The sequence below is a fragment of the Schistocerca piceifrons genome, chromosome 9 (assembly GCF_021461385.2).
Source record: "Schistocerca piceifrons isolate TAMUIC-IGC-003096 chromosome 9, iqSchPice1.1, whole genome shotgun sequence".
Lineage (NCBI taxonomy): Eukaryota > Metazoa > Arthropoda > Insecta > Orthoptera > Acrididae > Schistocerca > Schistocerca piceifrons.
Window position 1 is genome coordinate 112,450,355 of NC_060146.1, and position 12,154 is coordinate 112,462,508.

A 12,154-nucleotide genomic window follows, 5' to 3' on the forward strand; every position below is an offset into this window, starting at 1 on the left:
CTAAGAAGAATTCCGATGAAAATGCAACACAAACAGCGATTTATTTTCGCCTCACTTGTTAACCATTTGTAACTGTCAGAGAAGTGTCATCAGTGGCGAATTTTGAGTAAAACCTACACATTTCTCTTGTTCTCATGTTAAAATTTCCTTCTTTTGCAAAAAACGGATGAGTTTACACAATGTCTCCTCGCTATCACGTTGTGCAGATACAGTTGAGGCAGAATTCTGAAACATCGGTTTACTGAGTTTATTAATTGAGGAACTGAGGAACAGAAAGGTCAGTAACTTATGAAAAAGCGCATCTTTGCTACAAAAGAAAAGTGCAGTGGCTTCAGTTATGTTGTTCCAAAACCCATAGCATGTCTCGTTTCACCAGTTATCGATGGCTATTATTAGCCAAAATTTCATTTCGATATCTCAAACCGTTTTGAAATATGAGAAATGATGTGGATATTTCACTCTGGCTTTACCTGTGGTACGACACGATTGAAAATGAGTGTGCTACATCAGATCAGTTTTTTTCTATGTTGATGACAGGTAGAGACCTCCATCGCAGTCTAAAGAAGAATTCAGTATGTTAGCTAAATTTCATATGCAGCAACATAATATGCAATATGTACTAGACACAAAATCATAGCGACCCCTATTTTTCATTGCAAACTTTTTCTAATTTGGGTCAGGGTCTTTCTTTTATGCAAATATCACAGTAACTATGACCATTAACGAAATGATGAGCACATCATCGTGAAGCTGACATATGAAGCTGTAAGTAATGTAAAAATGATTTTTTTTTTTTTACTGAGTAGTTTCTGTAACATTGTCTGAGAAAGAGTGCAGGGAGAGAGCCTCGATTCTGTCATTGCAGGTGGCGCGAAGAGGCTAAACGCCGTTGGCCTCCCCTCTTCCACATACGAATGAACTCATCCAGCGCATTGGGCACTATATGGGACCAACTAACGATGAAATATTCGTTTGCGGAAAAACGGGGACACCAGAACATGTCGCACTGCTATACAACACCCAACACAAGTGAGACCTATACAGAACGGCAGCGACATCGCCAGAATAATACGTAATCCCGATGATTGAACACAATAAATAGCGTAGCCGATATTGTATCGAACACACTGCATGAAGAATATAAGCGCCAAAACCCGTATGGAAGGAGGCGTAGACAAGCAAAAACAACACAACAAACCACATGAGAGGACACAAGCACGACCACAGATTCTGGATCCGAGGAAGAAACCAACACACTAAGTGAACCTGACTCAGAAGTGATCAACACTTAAGGCTTCCCAAACCAACAACGCTTGACAATGCATGCCACAACACTGTCAGAAAGAAACGCAACAGGCAATAACAATCATAAAACAAAAACCGATACCACATACTAAGATTGTAGTAATAAGATAACGTCGCTTGGGCGGATAAAGCTCGAAGAACTTTCATCTCGAGGTTCCTCCTCCCCAACGACGTACGAGGGCTGTTCGGAAAGTAAGGAACGATAGGTTGCGAAATGGAAACCACAGTGAAAATTAAAACTGTTTCATTTACAACGGTTAGCTGCACCTTACAGCTACTTCTCTACACAATCGCCGCTCAGACATGTGTCGTAGCGTTGTACCAACTTTTCAATTCCCTCGTTATAGAAGACAGCTACCAGTGCTTTTCGACAATTTTCTACTCTGGACTGCAGCTCTTTGTCTGTGTCAAAATAATGTCATCATAGGCAGCGGTTCATTTGAGCAGAGATGAACCTCAGGGGTAGCCAATTACGGGCTGTACTGTGGGTGATCAAAGACTCCCCATCGAAAACGCTGCGGGAGCATCTTCATTGCCCCTGCAGAGTGCGGCCGAGAATTGTCGTGTAGAACGAACCGCGTGACACTTATGTGGATTGCATAGCTTCAGGTGAAATCTTTCGCCAGGCCCTCACACTTGGCGGAAGACGCTAATTTCTAGCCATCTTTACGTTCTCACTGTGAGCTCAGAACTGAAAAGAGCGACATGATGCGATCGATGGGCGTACTAGACACAGTGCCCAACGCATCCGTGCAAAACTTCATCAGAATCAGATTTTCACTGCATTTTCCATTCTGCGACCGATCGTTACTCACTTTCCGAGTAACCATCGTGTTACATAGTGTTTAACGTATACTACACACAAGCAGTAACGTATTGCTGGTTTCATTATGTGTAGACAGAAGTATATTCTACTCTCTATTTGAAGCTACAACCAATGAATTTTATATACCAAATATATTTTCTGTATAAAGTATGTATAAAACTAAAAATATAATGTATTAAGTTATTTAAGGAATACTGTTTTCAAGTAGCAATGAACTACATTCTGTTTCTACTAACGAATTTACAAACATAAGTGTTTTTCTCATGCAAAGCTGAACTTCATGTATTCCATGTATCAAATGCCCAATCTGTATTTAATCTGTATAATACCTGGTGTATGTATTGAAATATTACTGTATCTCATTGCTACCTACCAGAACCCCTCGAAGAGCATTAAAGATGAACACCAGTCCTAATTGTCTATTAGTAAAGTGACCTCTATCCAAATTACATACAAAAATAACCACCATTTCAGTATACATATAATTCGAAAACGATGCTTTGCTGATTAACATTGTTCTTATGTGAGAAACATAATATAAATGTTAAATTAATACTGTAACTAATCGAAAGAAATGTAGCACATGGTCAGGATGTACCAGTAAACCTATCAGTATAAAATTACTACACCAAATTAAATAGAACATATAAATAAAGCATGTTAATTGAATCTCCTATATATGTTAGCACTAAAATTCAGGCACTAGTTGATTTGTTATAAACAAATTTAGAAATGTAATTGTTACCTGTAATATAATTAATCAGAAAATGTTATATTAACTCGTAACTAAGTTGAAAATAGGTTCTCCTTATTCAGCACTGAGATTGTAAATTTTTAGCAATGTGTAGCTCATATTCGGTTTAACTTTTAATTGTGATTTTACATAAAATTGTAGTTTTCATTGTAGGTAACAAAAGTATAAATAGAGGTCACGCAGGTGCCTTGGGGCACTCGTTTTTTGGCTACGGTTGCGAGCATATGTATTGTAGGCTGACCCGTTTTTTGATTGTTGTGAACTCTGTGTCGTTTGATGTCAACTTTGGGTAGATGTGATGTAGACCGGTACAGTTCACCAGGCTCGGACACCAGAGTCCTGGAAATATAGTGGTATTAAAACTGCACTGTACTTTGGAATTTATTTGGGAGTCTTCCGCAATCCTTTTCATAGGCTGCACAGCGACGAGACATGAATCCAGGAATTTTACAAAACCCCTAGAACTAAACAACTCTCAATGTTGGTAGAATTGACGTGAAAACAACAGCGCATCGACTGGGCATTTGACTCAAAACATTTGCAATGCGGAGGTGGGAAAATATAAACATCTCAGTATCTACGGTATTATATAGAATATACTATCAACAATGGGACAAACAAACAGCTGCTGAATATCATGTAGTGTCCTGACTTGCAACACTCTCAGTAATATACCAATTCACTCAAACACAGTACACATACATACGCACAAGCCATTTCAGATGAGAACAGCTCGAGGTTCTACCGAGAATTTCTCACCTGAAATAGGTAGAAATGGGCCATTATCAATCAAAATGCTACTTAGAATATATCACACATCCAAATACAGTATATCACTTCCCTCCACATACTGCAAATTATTTTCAGCACACTCATTGAGTTACATTGTTTTTACTTTTCTTTGACCTTTGCATTATATAAATTATATTCTCATCAACTAGGCAAAAACAAATTTATAGAACCATTTTAACAATTGTTAAGCATTCAGTTTTCTGTAACCTTAGAAAAATTTTTTTTATTTATGTTCTTCATATTATTAAAGAAAGAATTAACAGCTGTATAGCAATAAGATTGTAATGATGACGGGAAATGGCTATGTTCGCTACTTGAAGACCATTTGCAGCCATTCATGGACTTCATGTTCACAAACGACCATGGAATTTTTATAGATGACAATGCGCCATGTTACCGGCCAGCAACTCTTCATTATTGGTTTGAAGAACATTCTGAATAATCCCGGCTAAGGATTAGGCTACCCATCGAACATTTATCTGACACCATCGAGGGTCAGTTTGTGCTCAAAACCTTGTACCGGCTGGAAAGGCATCGTGGCTCAATGTTTCTGCAAGGGACTTCCACCGAGTTCCTGGACTAGGCCGGGGAAAAGGAGCTTTGACACGATATTAGGAGATATCGCATTACTTTTGTCACCTAAGTGTATTACGTTGCATCACAAATCAAGAAATGTCTTATGTTGCAAACGGAGATAAAATCAAGCCAAAACATCAGCACTCAACGCACGCATACCTGAATAATTGTCAACCAATCGACAATTGCAGATGCAAGAGGAGATCACTAAGAAAAATGTAAGTAAAACTGACACATCAAAAGTTTCGTTTCAATGTGTTTTAAATGTGGAAAGAACCCTTGAAATAAAAAAAAGAGGTTCTGTCATTCGAGTGCTCTGGTTGTGCACCTGCGTAGTTATATATATACGCTTTTTAATAGTTACAAAGGCATAATTTCAATACCTTTAATAATTATGAGAAACTTCAACCCTATCACATAGCAACTGCATAAAACAGCATGTATTACTTCCTAATTGCTCCATGGTGTGAGCTTTCTTTTTCTAAAGTGTGTTATCTTACGATGGCTTTCGGCTGCTGCTATAGAGTGCACACGAAATGATTAGATCAATACCTGGGCAGACAGCGTTGTCGGGGAGGGGACAACAGCAGTTGTAGTGTGCGGGTAGCCATCACCCAATAGGCGAGCTATGTTCAACAGCTGACGCAGAAATTGTAAGCTACAGGTTGCCAATCTACGAACTATCGTATTAGCATGTCATACAAATATGTCGCGTATTTTCTTTTCTGTGTTCAAAAGCAGGCAGCACTGCCTTTGAAACTTGCACACGTTTGTTACGGTAATTTCCTTTATAAGCTGAAATATTTATGGGACATAATCGATAGTTTGTGCACTAAATATTGCACCGACAACACTTTCGCAGTTATGGACGGGTGTAGAGGTAGCATGGCTCAATATTTTTGCAGCAGACTTCCAACTACTTGCTGAGTCGATGCCATGCTGAGTTGCTCAGATCAAGCAAAGGTTCAAAATGGTTCAAATGGCTCTGAGCACTATGGGACTTAACGTCTGAGGTCATCAGTCCCCTAGAACTTAGATCTACTTAAACCTAACTAACCTAAGGATATCACACACATCCATACCCGAAGCAGGATTCTAACCTGCGACCGCAGCGGTCGCGCGGTTCTAGACTGAAGCGCCTAGAACCGCTCGGCCACACATGCCGGCTCAAGCAAAGGACTATAATTATTACATCCATTGACTGAGAAATTCGTGTTTTTTTATGGTTGGGCAAGAAAACGCAAAGTCGTGAAGTATTTTTTATTATGTAGGATTGAAATAAAACTACATTCAAACATGTACGTGGGGAGACGTAGTGCAGGGTTCTCTCGCTAGATGGTGTTAGTAGTGACTTTCATGAAACAGCTGTGCAGACGGCGTCAGTGTAGAGCTGAACGGGGAAGTGTGGTACTGTGTTTCTCTGACTGCTGGCGGGTTACCTCTGCGAAGTCGTTATGGCAACTTTAAAAGAACGAAGAGTGTGAGTGAAATTTTGTTTCCTGCTTTACAAAAAACGGCAACAGAGCCACACCAAATGCTTTAGGAAACTCTCCAGGAGGACGCTATGAGCCGCACACAGGTTTTCGAGTGGTTTGGGCGCTTTAAACGTGGTGACTTGTGTGTTGAAGACCAAGTTCGTTCTGGACGCCCTTTAACATCTCGAAATGAGGAGAACATTGAAAAGGTCCGCCAAAAGATCAACGAGGATCGTTGTCAAACGATCGTCCAAATTTCAGCAGAGACAGGAATCAGTTGGAGCTCGTGCCAGCGGATTTTGAGTGAGGATATGCACATGAGACGTGTTGCTGCTAAATTTGTTCCGCGACTTTCCACACAGGAACAAAAAACCATCCGCACGAATGTGTGTCAGGACTTGAAAACAGAGATTGCACGTGATCCAAATTTCTTGACCAAACTCATTACAGGGGATGAGAGTTGACGGGTGTTGTTGTTGTTGTCTTCAGTCCTGAGACTGGTTTGATGCAGCTCTCCATGCTACTCTATCCTGTGCAAGCTTCTTCATCTCCCAGTACTTTCTGCAACCTACATCCTTCTGAATCTGCTTAGTGTATTCGTCTCTTGGTCTCCCTCTACGATTTTTACCCTCCACGCTGCCCTCCAATGCTAAAATTGTGATCCCTTGATGCCTCAGAACATGTCCTAACAACCGGTCCCTTCCTCTGGTCAAGTTGTGCCACAAACTCCTCTTCTCCCCTATTATATTCAATACCTCCTCATTAGTTATGTGGTCTACCCATCTAATCTTCAGCATTCTTCTGTAGCACCACATTTCGAAAGCTTCTATTCCCTTCTTGTCCAAACTGTTTATTGTCCATGTTTCACTTCCATACATGGCTACACTCCATACAAATACTTTCAGAAACGACTTCCTGACACTTAAATCTATACTCGATGTTAACAAATTTCTCTTCTTCAGAAACGCTTTCCTTGCCATTGCCAGTCTACATTTTATATCCTCTCTACTTCGACCATCATCAATTATTTTGCTCCCCATATAGCAAAACTCCTTTACTACTTTAAGTGCCTCATTTCCTAATCTGATTCCCTCAGCATCACCCGACTTAATTCGACTACATTCCATTATCCTCGTTTTGCTTTTGTTGATGTTCATCTTATATCCTCCTTTCAAGACACTGTCCATTCCGTTCAACTGCTCTTCCAAGTCCTTTGCTGTCTCTGACAGAATTACAATGTCATCGGCGAACCTCAAAGTTTTTATTTCTTCTCCATCGATTTTAATACCTACTCAGAATTTTTCTTTTGTTTCCTTTACTGCTTTCTCAATATACAGATTGAATAACATCGGGGAGAGGCTACAACCCTGTCTCACTCCCTTCCCAACCGCTGCTTCCCTTTCATGCTCCTCGACTCTTATAACTGCCATCTGGTTTCTGTACAAATTGTAAATAGCCCTTCGCTTCCTGTATTTTACCCTGCCACCTTCAGAGTTTGAAAGAGAGTATTCCAGTCAACATTGTCAAAAGCTTTCTCTAAGTCTACAAATGCTAGAAATGTAGGTGTTCCAACATTTCTACGGAATCCAAATTGATCTTCGCTGAGGTCAGCTTCTACCAGTTTTTCCATTCGTCTGTAAAGAATTCGCGTTAGTATTTTGCAGCTGTGACTTATTAAACTGATAGTTCGGTAATTGTATCTGTCTACTCCTGCTTTCTTTGGGATTGGAATTATTATGTTCTTCTTGAAGTCTGAGGGTATTTCGCCTGTCTCATACATCTTGCTCACCAGATGGTAGAGTTTTGTCAGGACTGGCTCTCCCAAGGCCGTCAGTAGTTCCAGTGGAATGTTGTCTATTCCCGGGGCCTTGTATCGACTCAGGCCTTTCAGTGCTCTGTCAAACTCTTCACGCAGTATCGTATCTCCCATTTCCATTTCCATAATATTGTCCTCAAGTACATCGCCCTTGTATAGACCCTCTATATACTCCTTCCACCTTTCTGCTTTCCCTTCTTTACTTAGAACTGGGTTTCCATCTGAGCTCTTGATATTCATACAAGTGGCTCTCTTTTCTCCAAAGGTCTCTTTAATTTTCCTGTAGGCAGTATCTATCTTACCCCTAGTGAGATAAACCTCTACATCCTTACATTTATCCTCTAGCCATGCCTGCTTAGCCATTTTGCACTTCCTTTCGATCACATTTTTGAGACGTTTGTATCCCTTTTTGCCTGCTTCATTTACTGCGTTTTTATATTTTCTCCTTTCATCTATTACTACGGTCGCAGGCTTCCTCTTTCATTTCTCTCCCCCAATCCATATTCACCCATTATGTTTCCTTCTCTCCCTTTTCCTACTCTCGAATTCCAGTCACCCATGACTATTTAATTTTCGTCTCCCTTCACTACTTGAATATTTCCTTTATCTCATCATACATTTCATCAATTTCTTCGTCATCTGCAGAGATAGTTGGCATATAAACTTGTACTACTGTAGTAGGCATGGGCTTCGTGTCTATCTTGGCCACAATAATGCGTTCACTATGCTGTTGGTAGTAGCTTACCCTCACTCCTATTTTTTTATTCATTATTAAACCTACTCCTGCATTACCCCTATTTGATTTTGTATTTATAACCCTTATTCGCCTGAACAAAAGTCTTGTTCCTCCTGCCACCGAACTTCACTAACTCCCACTATATCTAACTTCAACCTATCCATTTCCCTTTTTAAGTATTCTAACCTACCTGCCAGATTAAGGGATCTGACATTCCACGTTCCGATCCGTAGAACGGCAGTTTTCTTTCTCCTGATAACGACGTCCTCTTGAGTAGGCCCCGCTCAAATGGGGGACTATTTTACCTCCGGGATATTTTACCCAAGAGGACGCCATCATCATTTAACCATACAGTAAAGCTGCATGCCCTCGGGAAAAATTACGGCTGTAGTTTCCCCTTGCTTTCAGCCGTTCGCAGTACCAGCACAGCAAGGCCGTTTTGGTTAGTGTTGCAAGGCCAGATCAGTCAATCATTCAGACTGTTGCCCCTGCAACTACTGAAAAGGCTGCTGCCCCTCTTCAGGAAGCACACGTTTGTCTGGCCTCTGAACAGGTACCCCTCCGTTGTGGTTGCACCTACGGTACGGCCATCTGTATCGCTGAGGCACGCAAGCCCCCCCACCAACGGTACGGTCCATGGTTCATGGGGGTAGTGTGTTACGGGTATGACCCAGAAACCAAGATAGCGTCAAGCCAGTGGAGGACTCCCAACTCTCCCAGACAAAAAAAAGCAATGCAAGTGAGGTCAAATGTGAAGACTATGATAATTGTCTTTTTTGATGTTCGTGGAATTGTGCATCGGGATTTCGTAGCCCCTGGCCAGACTGTTAACCAGCACTTTTACTTGGATGTTTTAAGGCGTCTGCGAGAGGATGTGAGGAGGAAACACCCGGAACATTGGCGATCACATGACTGGATTCTGCATCACGACATCGCTCCAGCACACACGGCCTTACGAGTGACCCACTATTTGGCATCTCAGAGGTGGTCTGTCGTTCCCTAAACTCCGTATTCGCAGGACCTAGCCCCGTGCGACTTTTTCCAATTCCATGAATGAAAAAACGCTAAAAGGGGAGCACTATGATGATGTGGAGGCGGTAAAAACAGCTTCGAAAAGGGCGCCAGACGAAATCAAACTTGAAGAGTTCCAATCATGCTTCCAACAGTGGGAAAAGAGACTTGACAAGTGCATGGCATGTAATGGAGAGTATTTTGAAGGTGACTGAAGTAATTTTATAAAAAGGTTCATCCAAAAAATTTCTAAGACAACAATCCGGTTTCTTTTGGGTCCCCCCTGGTATACATTATACCACGCATGCAGCGTGTGCAGGCCGCGTGTGGTCCAAGGCCCGGCCAGTCACTCGGCTTCGTTCGGTTCCTTTCGGAAGTGCCCCGAACAGCGCCACGTTACATTTAACTTTGCCATGCAGCATTTTTCGGTCGGCAAAATCTGAGATCACAGAATCGTGTTATTTTAGCGCTGTTTAACCTTCGCTATTTGTTCGTGATATGAAGGTCGTTCATTGGTCTAGTGACTGTACAAAATGAGGCAGTCTAGCGACCTTTCGTTGCAACCCTATAAAACGAATGGGAATGCCTGAAGAGAGCGATCAGAATTCTTAATTCGTATAAGCGACAGGTACTGCATATTTGCTATGAAACGACATTAAAATACCATGCAAAATTAACTTAAAGATTTAGTTGGCAATAAAAATGATAAAAATTACAATGGTCGCGAGGACGGATTCATTTTTAGGTACATTAAAAAGCACTTTGTGTTAAATCTGCAGGACTGGAGATCGTGAAAAAATTGGTTGTGGCAATAATAAAATTTCTGAAGTCGCACGCATTGTTTCATTGTCAGCTGCAACAGTTTTCAATGGAACTGATCGAATAGTATGGAGACTTAATCTATTACTGGAAAGTACATTACTTAAGTCAGTTGATGTGCCCGGAATGATGTTTCGGTTCAAACTCGCTGATGTTGAATTTATGGAGGAAAAATGAGTGCAGAAACGAATATGTACGATAGTAGATTTCGCATTTTATGTGAACTCGAGCGCACACCGGCCACAGTAAGACATTGCTAAGTGACTTCTTTCTGAGTTGATGGGGCTGCATTTAAAATGAAAATCGCGCGCCGGCCGTTGTGGCCGAGCGGTTCTAGGCGCTTCACCCCGGAACCGCGCTGCTGCTATGGTCGCAGGTTCGAATCCTGTCTCGGGCATGGATGTGTGTGATGTTAGTTAGGTTTAAGTAGTTCTAAGTTCTAGGGGACTGACGACCTCAGATGTTACTTCCCATAGTGCTCAGAGCCAGTTGAACCATTTTTGAAAATCGCGTAGTAGAGGGTACACATTCTGACAAAGGCAGTGCAATTCCCTAAGCTCACTGGCGTTAAAGAAACACGAGATATCTTGATTCTGGTCTTGAAAGAATTAAAAGGAGAGTTTTACGAGGATCTTGAGGACACTATCAATCTTACATCTGGCTCTGAGGTGTTTGCCGTTTCAATTAAGAGCGCCCCTGCGCTTCTGCACCTGTCAGTGATTGACCTGAAGGTAATTCCAGGTTCAAAGACAAAACTCTTTACGTTAAAGCAGTCCAGGACGTCTATAATACTCTCCTCGGGTAAAGTTTCCAAGTCTCCACAATGAGGTGGCAAGTGTGTTACAATATTTCGATTGACATATGTCTTGGAAGACCTTTTCTCGGTATTGAAACTAAATAAGTCACCATTACACGGCAACTTGAGTGCGAAAATCTGTAAAAATGTCTGCGTTTGTCTTTATGCCGACTGCTTGTACCAAAGAAAAATTATCCCGCCGTGGTGTAAGGCAATCAACATAACTGGGTACATATAAGAATATCATAGTAAATTTATGTAAAATCAACATTTATTTGGCAGGATATTCATTATCGATGCAATTTTGTGAACATGTTACACTACCGCCCATTAAACTTGCTACACCACGACGATGACGTGCTACAGACGCGAAATTTAACCGACTGGAAGAAGATGCTGTCATATGCAAATGATTAGCTTTTCAGAGCATTCACATAAGGTTGGCGCCGGTGGCGACACCTACAACATGCTGACATGAGGAAAGTTTCCAATCGATTTCTCGTACACAAACAGCAGTTGACCGGCGTTGCCTGGTGAAACGTTGTTGTGATGCCTCGTGTAAGAACGAGAAATGCGTACCATCACGTTTCCGACTTTGATAAAGGTGGGATTGTACCCTATTGCGATTGCGGTTTAACGTATCGCGACATTGCTGCTCGCGTTGGTCAAAATCCAATGACTGTTAGCAGAATATGGAATCGGTGGGTTCAGGAGGGTAATACGGAGCGCCGTACTGGATCCCAACGGCCTCGGATCACTAGCAGTCGAGATGAAGGCATCTTAACCGCATGGCTCTAACGGATCGTGCAGCCACGTCTCGACCCTGAGTCAACAGATGGGGACGTTTGCAAGACATCAACCATCTGCACGAACAGTTCGACGACGTTTGCAACAGCATGGACTATCAGCTCGGAGACCATGGCTGCGGTTACCCTTGACGCTGCATCACAGACAGGAGCGCCTGCGATGGTGTACTCGACGACGAACCTGGGTGCACGAATGGCAAAACGTCATTTTTTCGGATGAATCCAGTTTCTCTTTACAGCATCATGATGGTCGCATCTGCGTTTGGCGACATCGCGGGGAATGCACATTGGAAGCGTGTATTCGTCATCGCCATACTGGCATATCCCCCGACTTGATGGTATGGGGTGCCATTGGTTACACGTCTCGGTCACCTCTTGTTCGCATTGACGGCACTTTGAACAGTGGACGTTACATTTCAGATGTGTTACGATCCGTGGCTCT